Source organism: Triticum aestivum, chromosome 6B (assembly GCF_018294505.1).
Source record: "Triticum aestivum cultivar Chinese Spring chromosome 6B, IWGSC CS RefSeq v2.1, whole genome shotgun sequence".
Lineage (NCBI taxonomy): Eukaryota > Viridiplantae > Streptophyta > Magnoliopsida > Poales > Poaceae > Triticum > Triticum aestivum.
Window position 1 is genome coordinate 520,001,854 of NC_057810.1, and position 11,341 is coordinate 520,013,194.

Sequence of the window (11,341 nt, forward strand, 5' to 3'; positions counted from 1 at the left end):
CATGCCTACCAGAAAAATATGAAAGTTTATGCTGATTTAGGCCCAGATATTTTTAGTGGGCTACATGCCAATTTCGGCCCGTAATCGTTTTTAGCCCAATTGGAATGGGCCCGACAAATGTTGGCATGTTGGGCTCCTATGAAGCTTTTGGCCGAATACATTACTAAGATAAACCTACACTATACAAAAATAGCGTCGCAATTACTACAGCCTGTGGCAGCATCATAAATGTTGTATCACAACAAAATAAATTTCAACCATACAACAAAAGGCCTGTTGGCATAAAGTTTATAGTCCTTCCAGATAAAAGCACCATCAGATGTATAGAAGCACATATCATTTGACCCGAGTGCTAATGTTTCAGGTTGTAGAATCTGATAGAGCAGCACGATCTTCACCCTTTTTCCGCCATTGCTCTTGAACAATGAAGCGAATGTCTGATAGTCTGGTTTCAAAACCATTCATATCTTGATTACATTTGTCAACCACTATTCTTGTTTCCGGATCGACGTCCATTAGGGATTGGACTTGTGTCTGGAGCACAGATATATCACTCTGTCTAGCAGGAAGATTTTATTCAGTAGGCGATTTGGATGAGGTTACCTTGATAACCAACCCAGAATTACGCAGGAAGGTGCTTTTTGCACTGTTAGTGGAGAGATACTGACGCACTGCAGCAAGAGGTGACATTGTGCCCGTGGTAGCCTCGTCACCTTCAGGTGGTTGTGGCTGTTCAATCATTTGTTCCATAGCTTCCTGAAAGTTTGAACTTGTAGATTAGTGTACCAGATAAGTTACTAATGAGATAAGAACAAACAAAGTAGGTTAAATGTTTATACATAACTTATTTTGGTGAACTACTGTAATACCTTAGCATGCATTGTAGTGCCAACTACATAATAAAATCACCTTCAGAACATATGTCCATGTAGCATGCCTACTGTATTGTCTATTTCCTCACATTTGTTGATATCTAAGGATAAAGAGACATGGTTTAAAGTAGGATGAACATAGTATGACATCATTCATATTATGGGCAAACAGATATAAAACAAACAGGCTATTTTATCATTGTGTCCGCACATGAACATAACAACTAGATTACAGATCAAGACCAAAAGAATATCCTTCATCTCTTTTAAACCATGTAAGGTGAAATGATACGTTAAGACAACTGTGTATAAAACTGAACAGAGTAACTGACATTGGCTGCAAACCAAGTAGTTAAATGAACACATGACAGTACCAATCAGTTGAAGGCAGGAGGAGTAAGAACTTACAACAGCGGCTTGAACTGGTGTGCTCATGCCCTTCATCTTGCCGGTATGGCAATCCTTGAAGATTTGCACTGCATTCGGTTCGGTTCTTTTTGGTCCGCACGGGCTTTCCTCTGTATTTGGAACAAGTCAATACAGATACGATAATATGGCACAAAAAAAGAAGGAAGTAGCAGATATTTACAAGAGCCTTGCAGTGTGCAATATAGCTACGTGATCCTGTTGTCTGTTGGAATTTCACTTTAGAACGGTTGGTTTTGTTCTTCAAACAGTTATCCTAGAAGAAGATAAACTTGTAAGGCACATACATAAATACAAGTTCAATATGTGGTCTGATCAAATATATATATATATATATAGCCTACCTGATACTTTGGATCAGACCAGTGTTTAATGAGGGCTGTCCAGTCTTCATCTGTAATATATTCCATTAGAGATGTTTGGGCGATTTCATTGTTAGCCTTGCCTTCAAAGTGAGATTTTCTAAGGTGGTACCGATACTGTCGTAGAGCAGACTGAAAAACATGAGTGCATGCTTGTTTAGTTGCATCATCTTTCGGATCCAACTTGAACCTCATCTGTTGAAAAAAGAATGCGAGTCTTATTAGGAGGAAGCTAGAAAGTATGGGACAGAGCAAGACAATATTACTAATTGTGATGAATAACATTACTTACGGATAAATGGTCAAGGAAGGTGTTAAACTGGGTATTGTCTTTCTCATTCCTGTACTGGATCCACGTTGGGAGGATACGTGCATGACACCTAACGGCAATGGCTGCCTCTGATACTAACCTGGCTGACTCTGTAGCATCACGTGGCCTTTCTAAACCTGCCTCAAAATGGATCTCCATTCTTCCTCCTTTAGATTTTGTTAATCTGTCAAGCATTATCCCTGTTGTCTATTTCCGCTTGCGCCGTGGTGCTAGTTCAACAATGAATATGGAAAGTGTTAGTGTACATCAAACTGCGAGAGTACATATAAAGGAGCATGCAACTGCAACTTGACTCGATCAGGTACCGTCTTGGTGTTGATGCTCATGAGGTTCATCTGATCTTGCCAAGTCCTGTTGTGTCAATAATGCTTTGGAAGTAGTGTTAGGTGTGAAGGCAGCTTGGGAACTGGTCAGTTCCGGAGCAAACGAACGAGTAACTCGTTGAGATGCTGGTACCGTTGAAGTGGATGCTGCAGCTAGTGGAGCAGGTGATACTGTGTTTGTAGATTTAGCCGGTGGACTTGGACCTTCTACTGCACTATAAGTACCAGCAGAATCTCGACGGCAGATCCTTTTCCGTTTCACTTGACGAGTAACAACACTCCCTACCATATATTTTTTCCTTGCTCTTTTTTGACTTTGCCATGTCAAGCCGTACCCACAACACAAAAGAATAAAATCGCTCTTCAGAACTCATTGATGCATGATACAGACAAGCAATACTTTGATGTAAGACAACCGTATGAGGATGGAATATGTAAGAAATACAAGACGGCATGACATATTCACATCTACGATGTGCAAACTAAATAGAAGGATTTTCAAGAAAATATAAGTAATGCAAGCTAGACACCATATGAAAGATGCAACCAATATTACTCTGCCAAGTTAAAATTGTCTTGTCATAAGTGGCAATTCGAAAAATTAGAAGCAATGCAACATAGAAATCAATGCAAGATGCAACCACTATCAAACTACCATGTTAAAAGCGTCCAATCATGAGTGACTGATGCGGGATACACAACAACAGTACTTTGATGTAAGGACATGGTATGATATATAGATGCAGTGTATTGTAGACACAGAAATCCATGTCATATGCACATGCATAACGTATAAACTCAGCAGGTGCAATTTAATCAAAATAGAAGAAATACAGGCTAGACATGCAACATGAAACCAATTATCACACTGTCAACTTAGAGCAAGCACCTGCGATGGTGGAGTACGGGAGATGAACTCATCATGTAGACTTGGGACTTCAACTTCATTAGCAGTAGCAGTGGAAAATCTAGAGAGTCTCTGTTTGCGTCGGTGCAGAGGACCACCAACATCCCCTAACTTACTCTTTTCCTTCCTATTTTCTGATATTGCCTTATGAAGTCAAAACCACAAGAAGATGAATAAAATTAGCTCTGCATAACTGGTTGATGCATGATACAGACGAACACTACTTTGATGTAAGGCAAGCGCAGGATAGGAGGATGGAATATATACAAAAAAAGACAATGTTTCATATTCACACGTACAAGGAGAATCAGTACAGCTGCCCCGTTTACGTTGCTGCAGAGGACCACCATCATCGCCTTCCTTACTCTTTTCCTTCCTCTTTCTTGATTTTGCCTTGTCAAGTCAAACCCACAAGAAAAAGGAATAAAATTTGTTCTTCAGAACTCATTGATGCATGATACTGACGAACACTACTTTCAGGTAAGGCAGCCGCATGATAGGAGGATGGAATATGTATGAAAAACAGGACCTCGTGACATATTGACATGTAAAGTGTAAACTAAGCACGAGGTGCTTGAACTTGTTAGAATCAATGCAAGCTAGAAACCATATGAAAGATGAAACCAATATCACTCTGCCAAATTATAAGGGTGCCCTAACAAATGTATTTGACCAAATTAGAAGCAATACATGGCAACAGGCTAGAAATAATATGCAATATGCAATGAATAAAGGTGACTCATCATAAGTGATTGATGCAGGATACATAAGATAGGTAGTTTCATGTAAGAACAAGGTTAACACATAGATGTAGTGTGTACCAAAAATAGGAAGGCATGTCATATTCACAGGTATAGTGTGTAAACTAAGCAGATGCAATTTACCCTAATTAGAAGCATTACAAGCTAGACACCGCATGCAACATGCAACCACATATCACATTGCGAAGTTAGAGCAAGCACTTGTGATGGTGGCGTAGGGGAAGTGCGGTCTTCAAGTACAGAGCTATGTTCAATATCTCATTTAGGCTTGCTGTTTCTTGAGAATCATGTGGAGAGGATGAAATTGCATTCTTTATAAAACTATTGCGTCTCATATTAACCCACGAGCGTGACTGTCTCATCATAAGCGATAGATGCAGGATATACAAGAACAGTAGTTTGATGTAAGAACATGGTGTGATAGACAGATGTAGTATGTACCAAAAACAGGAAGGCGTGTCATATTCACATGTATAATGTGTAAGCTAAGGTGATGCAGTTTAACAAATTAGGAGCAATACAAGCTAGACACCATATGCAACATGCAACCAGATATCACACTACCGTGTTAGAGCAAGCACCTTGGGTTGCGGAGTAGGGGAGATGAGATTTGGAACTAGCACTACAGTATGAGTAATAGGAGAATCTGCAGAGATCATTTGTTTTGGTTGCTCCAAAGGACCACCATCATTCCGTGCCTTCGTCCTTTCAGATTTTGCCTTGTCAAGTAAACACACAAGAAAAAGGAATGAAATTCGCACTTCCAAATTCGTTGATGCATGATACTGACGAACATAACTTTTATGTATGGAAACCACATTGTAGGATGATGGAATATGTATGAAAAACGCTAAGCAGAAGGCATTTCAACAAATTGGAAGCAATGCAATCTAGACACCATATGAAAGATCCAACCAAAATCACTCTACCAAGTTAGATGTGTCTCATTATAAGTGTCACTTCAACAAATTAGAGGCAATACATGTTTGAAATGATATGCAAGATGCAACCAATATTACACTGTCAACTTGAAGGTGTATCGTCAGAAGTGATTGATGAGGGATACACAAGAAAAGTAGTTTGATGTAAGAACATGGTTAATAGAAAGACGTAGTATGTACCAAAAACAGGAAGGCATGTCATATTCACAGGTATAATGTGTTAACTAAGCAGATGCAATTTACCCTAATTAGAAGCATTACAAGGTAGATACCATATGCAACATGCAACCACATATCACACTGCCAAGTAAGAGCAAGCACCTGCGATGGTGGTGTGGGGGAATTGTGGTGATCAACTAGAGAGCTACGTTGACTATCTTCATTTAGCCTTGCTGTTTCTTGAGAATCATGTGAGGAGGATGACACTGCGCTCTTTAAGCGAGTAGGGCGTCTCACAGTAACCCACTCGGGTGACTGTCTCATCATAAGTGATTGACGAGGGATACAAAAGAGCATTAGTTTGATGTACAAACATGGTTAATAGACATATGTAGTATGTATCAAAAACAGGAAGGCATGTCATTATCAAAGGTATAATGTGTAAAGTAAGCAGATGCAATTTAACCAAATTGGAAGCAATACAAGCCAGACACCATATGCAACATGCAACCACATTTGACAGCGCGAAGTTAAAGCAAGCACCTGGGATGGTTGTGTGTGGAAATTGAAATCATCAACTGCAGAGCTACGTTTACTGTCTCCAACTTCTGACACTGCACCCATTAGAGCGCTGAAATGCTTAGTGCTTATCTTCGAATTACACTAGAGCGACTTCTGTCTTTTCTTTTCTGCATTCATCAACACTGCGTTAGAGTCTGAAATACCCATGCATAAAAAATAATAATGTGAGTATGGGTGAAGTGTGTGCACAGTTAGTACAGTGTAAAGGTAGCAGATAGCATGTCGGCGAGTGATACGTCTCCGTCGTATCTATAATTTTTGATTGTTCCATGCCAATATTATTCAACTTTCATATACTTTTGGTAACTTTTTATACTATTTTTGGTACTAACATATTGATCCAGTGCCAGTTCCTGTTTGTTGCATGTTTTATGTTTTGTAGAAACCCAATATCAAACGGAATCCAAACGGGATAAAAACGGACGGAGAATTATTTTGGAATATTTGGGATTTTCCAGAGGAAGAATCAACGCGAAACAGTGTCCAAGGTGGCCACGAGACAGGGGGCGCGCCCACCCCCTGGGCGCGCCTGGCACTCTCGTGGGCCACCCGTAAGGCGGCTGACGCTCTTCCTTTTCCGCAAGAAAGCAAATTTTATGAGAAAAATCTGGGTGAAAGATTCACCCCAATCGGAGTTACGGATCTCCGGATATAAAAGAAACGGTGAAGGGGAAGGATCTGAGAACGCAGAAATAGAGAGATAGATCCAATCTCGGAGGGGCTCTCGCCCCTCCCAAGCCATGGGAGCCAAGGACCAGAGGGGAAACCCTTCTCCCATCTAGGAAGAATGTCAAGGAAGAAGAAGAAGAAGGGGGGCTCTCTCCCCCTTGCTTCCGGTGGCGCCGGAACGCCGCCGGGGGCCATCATCATCACCGTGATCTTCACCAACACCTCCACCATCTTCACCAACATCTCCATCACCTTTCCCCCTCTATCTACAGCGGTCCACTCTCCTGTAACCCGCTGTACCCTCTACTTGAACATGGTGCTTTATGCTTCATATTATTATCCAATGATGTGTTGCCATCCTATGATGTCTGAGTAGATTTTCATTGTCCTATTGGTGGTTGATGAATTGCTATGATTGATTTAATTTTCTTATGGTTATGTTGCTGTCCTTTGGTGCACATCATGTGAGCGCGCGCGTGGATCACACCTTAGGGTTAGTTGTATGTTGATAGGACTATGTATTGGAGGGCTAGAGTGACAGAAGCTTCAACCTAGCATAAAAATTGATGCATACGGGATTGAAGGGGGACCAATATATCTTAATGCTATGGTTGGGTTTTACCTTAATGAACGTTAGTAGTTGCGGACTGCTTGCTAATAGTTCCAATCATAAGTGCATAGAATTCCAAGTCAGGGATGACATGCTAGCAGTGGCCTCTCCCACATAAAACTTGCTATCGGTCTAGTAAAGTAGTCAATTGCTTAGGGACAATTCCACAACTCCTACCACCACTTTTACACACTCGCTATATTTACTTTATTGCATCTTTATCTAAACAGCCCCTACTTTTTATTTGCACGTTCTTTATATTCTTGCAAACCTATCCAACAACACCTACAAAGTACTTCTAGTTTCATACTTGTTCTAGGTAAAGCGAACATCAAGCATGCGTAGAGTCGTATTAGTGGCCGATAGGACTTGAGAGAGTATTTGTTCTACCTTTACTCCTCGTTGGGTTCGACACTCTTACTTATCGAAGAGGCTACAACTATCACGTATACTTGCGGGTTATCAAGACCTTTTTCTGGCGCCATTGCCGGGGAGTCATAGCGTGGGGTGAATATTCTCGTGTGTGCTTGTTTGCTTTATCACTAAGTAATTTTTATTTGCTGTTCTAAGTTGTTCTCTATCTTTAGTTATGGATATGGAACACGAAATACCAAAAAAATTAGGTGTACTTGCTACTCATGGAGATGGGGTAACTCCTAAAACCCTCGATTCTCATTATGTGAGAGATATTATGTACTACTTTGATAATCCTGAGAAAACCCCATTCAACTTTATAATGGGAGACACGTTGGATCGACGTGAATACTTTAGGGATTATTGCTTTACACAAAAGGGAAACTATTATGGGATCAAATTAATATGTTGCGTTGGTATGCTCGGGATCTATGCTTGAGATATGATTATAATTGTTGCTCTAGGATGAAGGCTCCGCACCTTCCCTTTTCATGCAAATTTAATGATAATGAAACCTTAGCTTCTTATGCTAATGGTATATATGACTAGTATGATGTTGAACAAATAGAAGAATTTGTTTCTTTTAAGGCTGCTTATGAAATTGAATCTTTGTTTGAAAAGTATGAAGCTTTTGATGATGATGGTGTTTATAGGCCTGAAAATTTTGCTATACTTAGATATTGCTATGAAAATTATGAATACAATTACAATATTAATGCATTTATTGAGAAAGTCTCCGCTGTCCAAGAAGAGATTAATATTTTGCAGGAAGCTATGGAAGAAGAAATTGATGAAACTGTGAGCTCATTGGATGAAAAGGATGATGAGGAGAGCGAAGAACAAAAGGAGGAAGAGCGGATTGATCACCCGTGCCCACCTTCTAATGAGAGTAACTCTTCAACTCATACATTGTTTAATTCCCCTTCGTGCTTACCGAAGGATGATTACTATGATGATTGCTATGATGATTACTATGATGATTGCTATGATGATTGCTATGATGATTGCTATGATCTCGTTGATTCTCTTGAAATATCCCTTTTTGATGATACTTGCTATGCTTGTGGACAAGATGCCAATGTGAGTTATGATTATGGAGATGAACTTGCTATAGTTCCTTATGTTAAACATGAAATTGTTGCTATTGCACCCACGCATGATAGTCCTATTATCTTTTTGAATTCTCCCGACTACACTATATCGGAGAAGTTTGTGCTTATTAAGGATTACATTGATGGGTTGCCTTTTACCGTTGCACATGATGATTTTGATAGATATAATTTGCATGTGCTTACTGCTCCTACTTGCAATTATTATGAGAGAGGAACTATGTTTCCACCTCTCTATGTTTCCAACACGATAGAATTGCAAGAAACTGCTTATACTATGCATTGGCCTTTACTATGTGTGCATGAATTGTTCTTTTATGACATGCCGATGCATAGGAAGAGAGTTAGACTTCGTTGTTTCTTAATATATGTTACTTTGTGCGCACTACTAAATTACAAATCATTGTTAATTAAAATTGGCTTTGATATACCTTGGGATCCGGGTGGATTCATTACTTGAGCACTAAATGCCTAGCTTAATGGCTTTAAAGAAAGCGCTGCCAGGGAGACAACCCGGAAGTTTTAGAGATTCATTTATTTCTGTTGAGTGCTTTCATATAGTTTAAAAAAATAAAAAATAAAGAGGGGAACCTAAAAACTTTTCAAAAAGGAAAGTGAAAGTAAGAAAGACAAGCATTGTTGAAGTGGGAGCTAGCCTTGAACTTTGTTCATGCTCATGGAAACTTTGTGAATCTTGATTACAGAAACTTTTCAATAAAAATAATTATCCCCTTGATAATTCCATTTTATTATAAAAATAATGTGTTAAGGTTTGCCTTTAGGATGTTTACAATGCTTGTTGGTTTGTACGGTGCAGGACAGAAACTTTGGCTGTAGTGCACAATTTTACATTTTTAACTGGAACATAAATTGGTTCTGATTACTTTTTCACTGTCTTGCTATACAACTTTTTTATTTTTCCTAATTTTGGTAGAATTTCTGGGGTACCATAAGTATGATGGATGTTCAGATTGCTACAGACTATTCTGTTTTTGACAGATTCTGTTTTTGATGCATAGTTTACTTGTTTTGATGAATCTATCAATTTATATTAGTGGGTTAAGCCATGGAAAAGTTATATTACAGTAGACACAATGCCAAAAAAATTGAATTGGTTTGCGACAGTACTTAGAGTGGTGATTTGCTTTATTATACTAACGGATCTTACCGAGTTTTCTATTGAAGTTTTGTGTGGATGAAGTGTCTAATCGAGGATGTCTCGATATGAGGAAAAGGAAGAGAGGCAAGAGCTCAAGCTTGGGGATGCCCAAGGCACCCCAAGTAAATATTCAAGGAGACTCAAGCGTCTAAGCTTGGGGATGCCCCGAAAGGCATCCCATCTATGTTCAACAAGTATCGGTATGTTTTCAAATTCGTTTCGTTCATGCGATATGTGCAAGTCTTGGAGCATCTTTTGCATTTAGTTTTCACTTTTCTTTTATGCACCATGCTGGTATGAGATAGTCCTTGGTTGATTTATAGAATGCTCATTGCACTTCACTTAAATCTTTTGAGTATGGCTTTATAGAATGCTTCACGTGCTTCACTATATCATTTGAAGTTTGGATTGCCTGTTTCTCTTCACATAGAAAACCGCCATTTGTAGAATTCTCTTTTGCTTCACTTATAATTGTTAGAGCGTGGGCATATCTTTTGTAGAAAGAACTAAACTCTCTTGCTTCACTTATATCTATTTAGAGAGATGACAGGAATTGGTCATTCACATGGTTAGTCATAAAATCCTACATAAAACTTGTAGATCACTGAATATGATATGTTTGATTCCTTGCAATAGTTTTGTGATATAAAGGTGGTGATATTAGAGCCGTGCTAGTTGAGTAATTGTGAAATTGAGAAATACTTGTGTTGAGGTTTGCAAGTCCCGTAGCATGCACGTATGGTGAACCGTTATGTAACGAAGTTGGAGCATGAGGTGTTCTTTGATTGCTTTCCTTATGAGTGGAGGTCGGGGGCGCGTGATGGTTAACTCCTACCAACCTCCCCCCTAGGAGCATGCGTAGTAGTACTTTGCTTCGAGGGCAAGTAGACTTTTGCAATAAGTATATGAGTTCTTTATGACTAATGTGAGTCCATGGATATACGCACACTCACCCTTCCACTTTGCTAGCCTCTATTGTGCTGCGCAACTTTCGCCGGTATCATGAACCCATTATTTACCTTCCTCAAAACAGCCACCATACCTACCTATTATGGCATTTCCATAGCCATTCCGAGATATATTGCCATGCAACTTCCATCATCATCATATACATGACTTGAGCATTCATTGTCATATTGCTTTGCATGATCGTAAGATAGCTAGCATGATGTTTTCATGGCTTGTCCGTTTTTTGATGTCATTGCTATGCTAGATCATTGCACATCCCGATACACCGCCGGAAGCATTCATATAGAGTCATATCTTTGTTTGAGATATCGAGTTGTAATATTGAGTTGTAAGTAAATAAAAGTGTGATGATCATCATTATTAGAGCATTGCCCCAGTGAGGAAAGGATGATGGAGACTATGATTCCCCCACAAGTCGGGATGAGACTCCGGACTTTGTGAAAAATAAAAGAGGCCAAAGAAGCCCAAATAAAAAAAGAGGCCAAAGAAGCCCACCAAAAAGAAAGAAAAAATAAAAAAAGGAAAAGGAAAAAAAATGAAAAATAAAAAAATGAGAGAAAAAGAGAGAAGGGGCAATGTTACTATCCTTTTACCACACTTGTGCTTCAGAGTAGCACCAGGTTCTTCATAGAGAGAGTCTCCTATGCTTTCACTTTCATATACTAGTGGGAATTTTTCATTATAGAACTTGGCTTGTATATTCCAATGATGGGCTTCCTCAAAATTCCCTAGGTCTTCGTGAGCAAG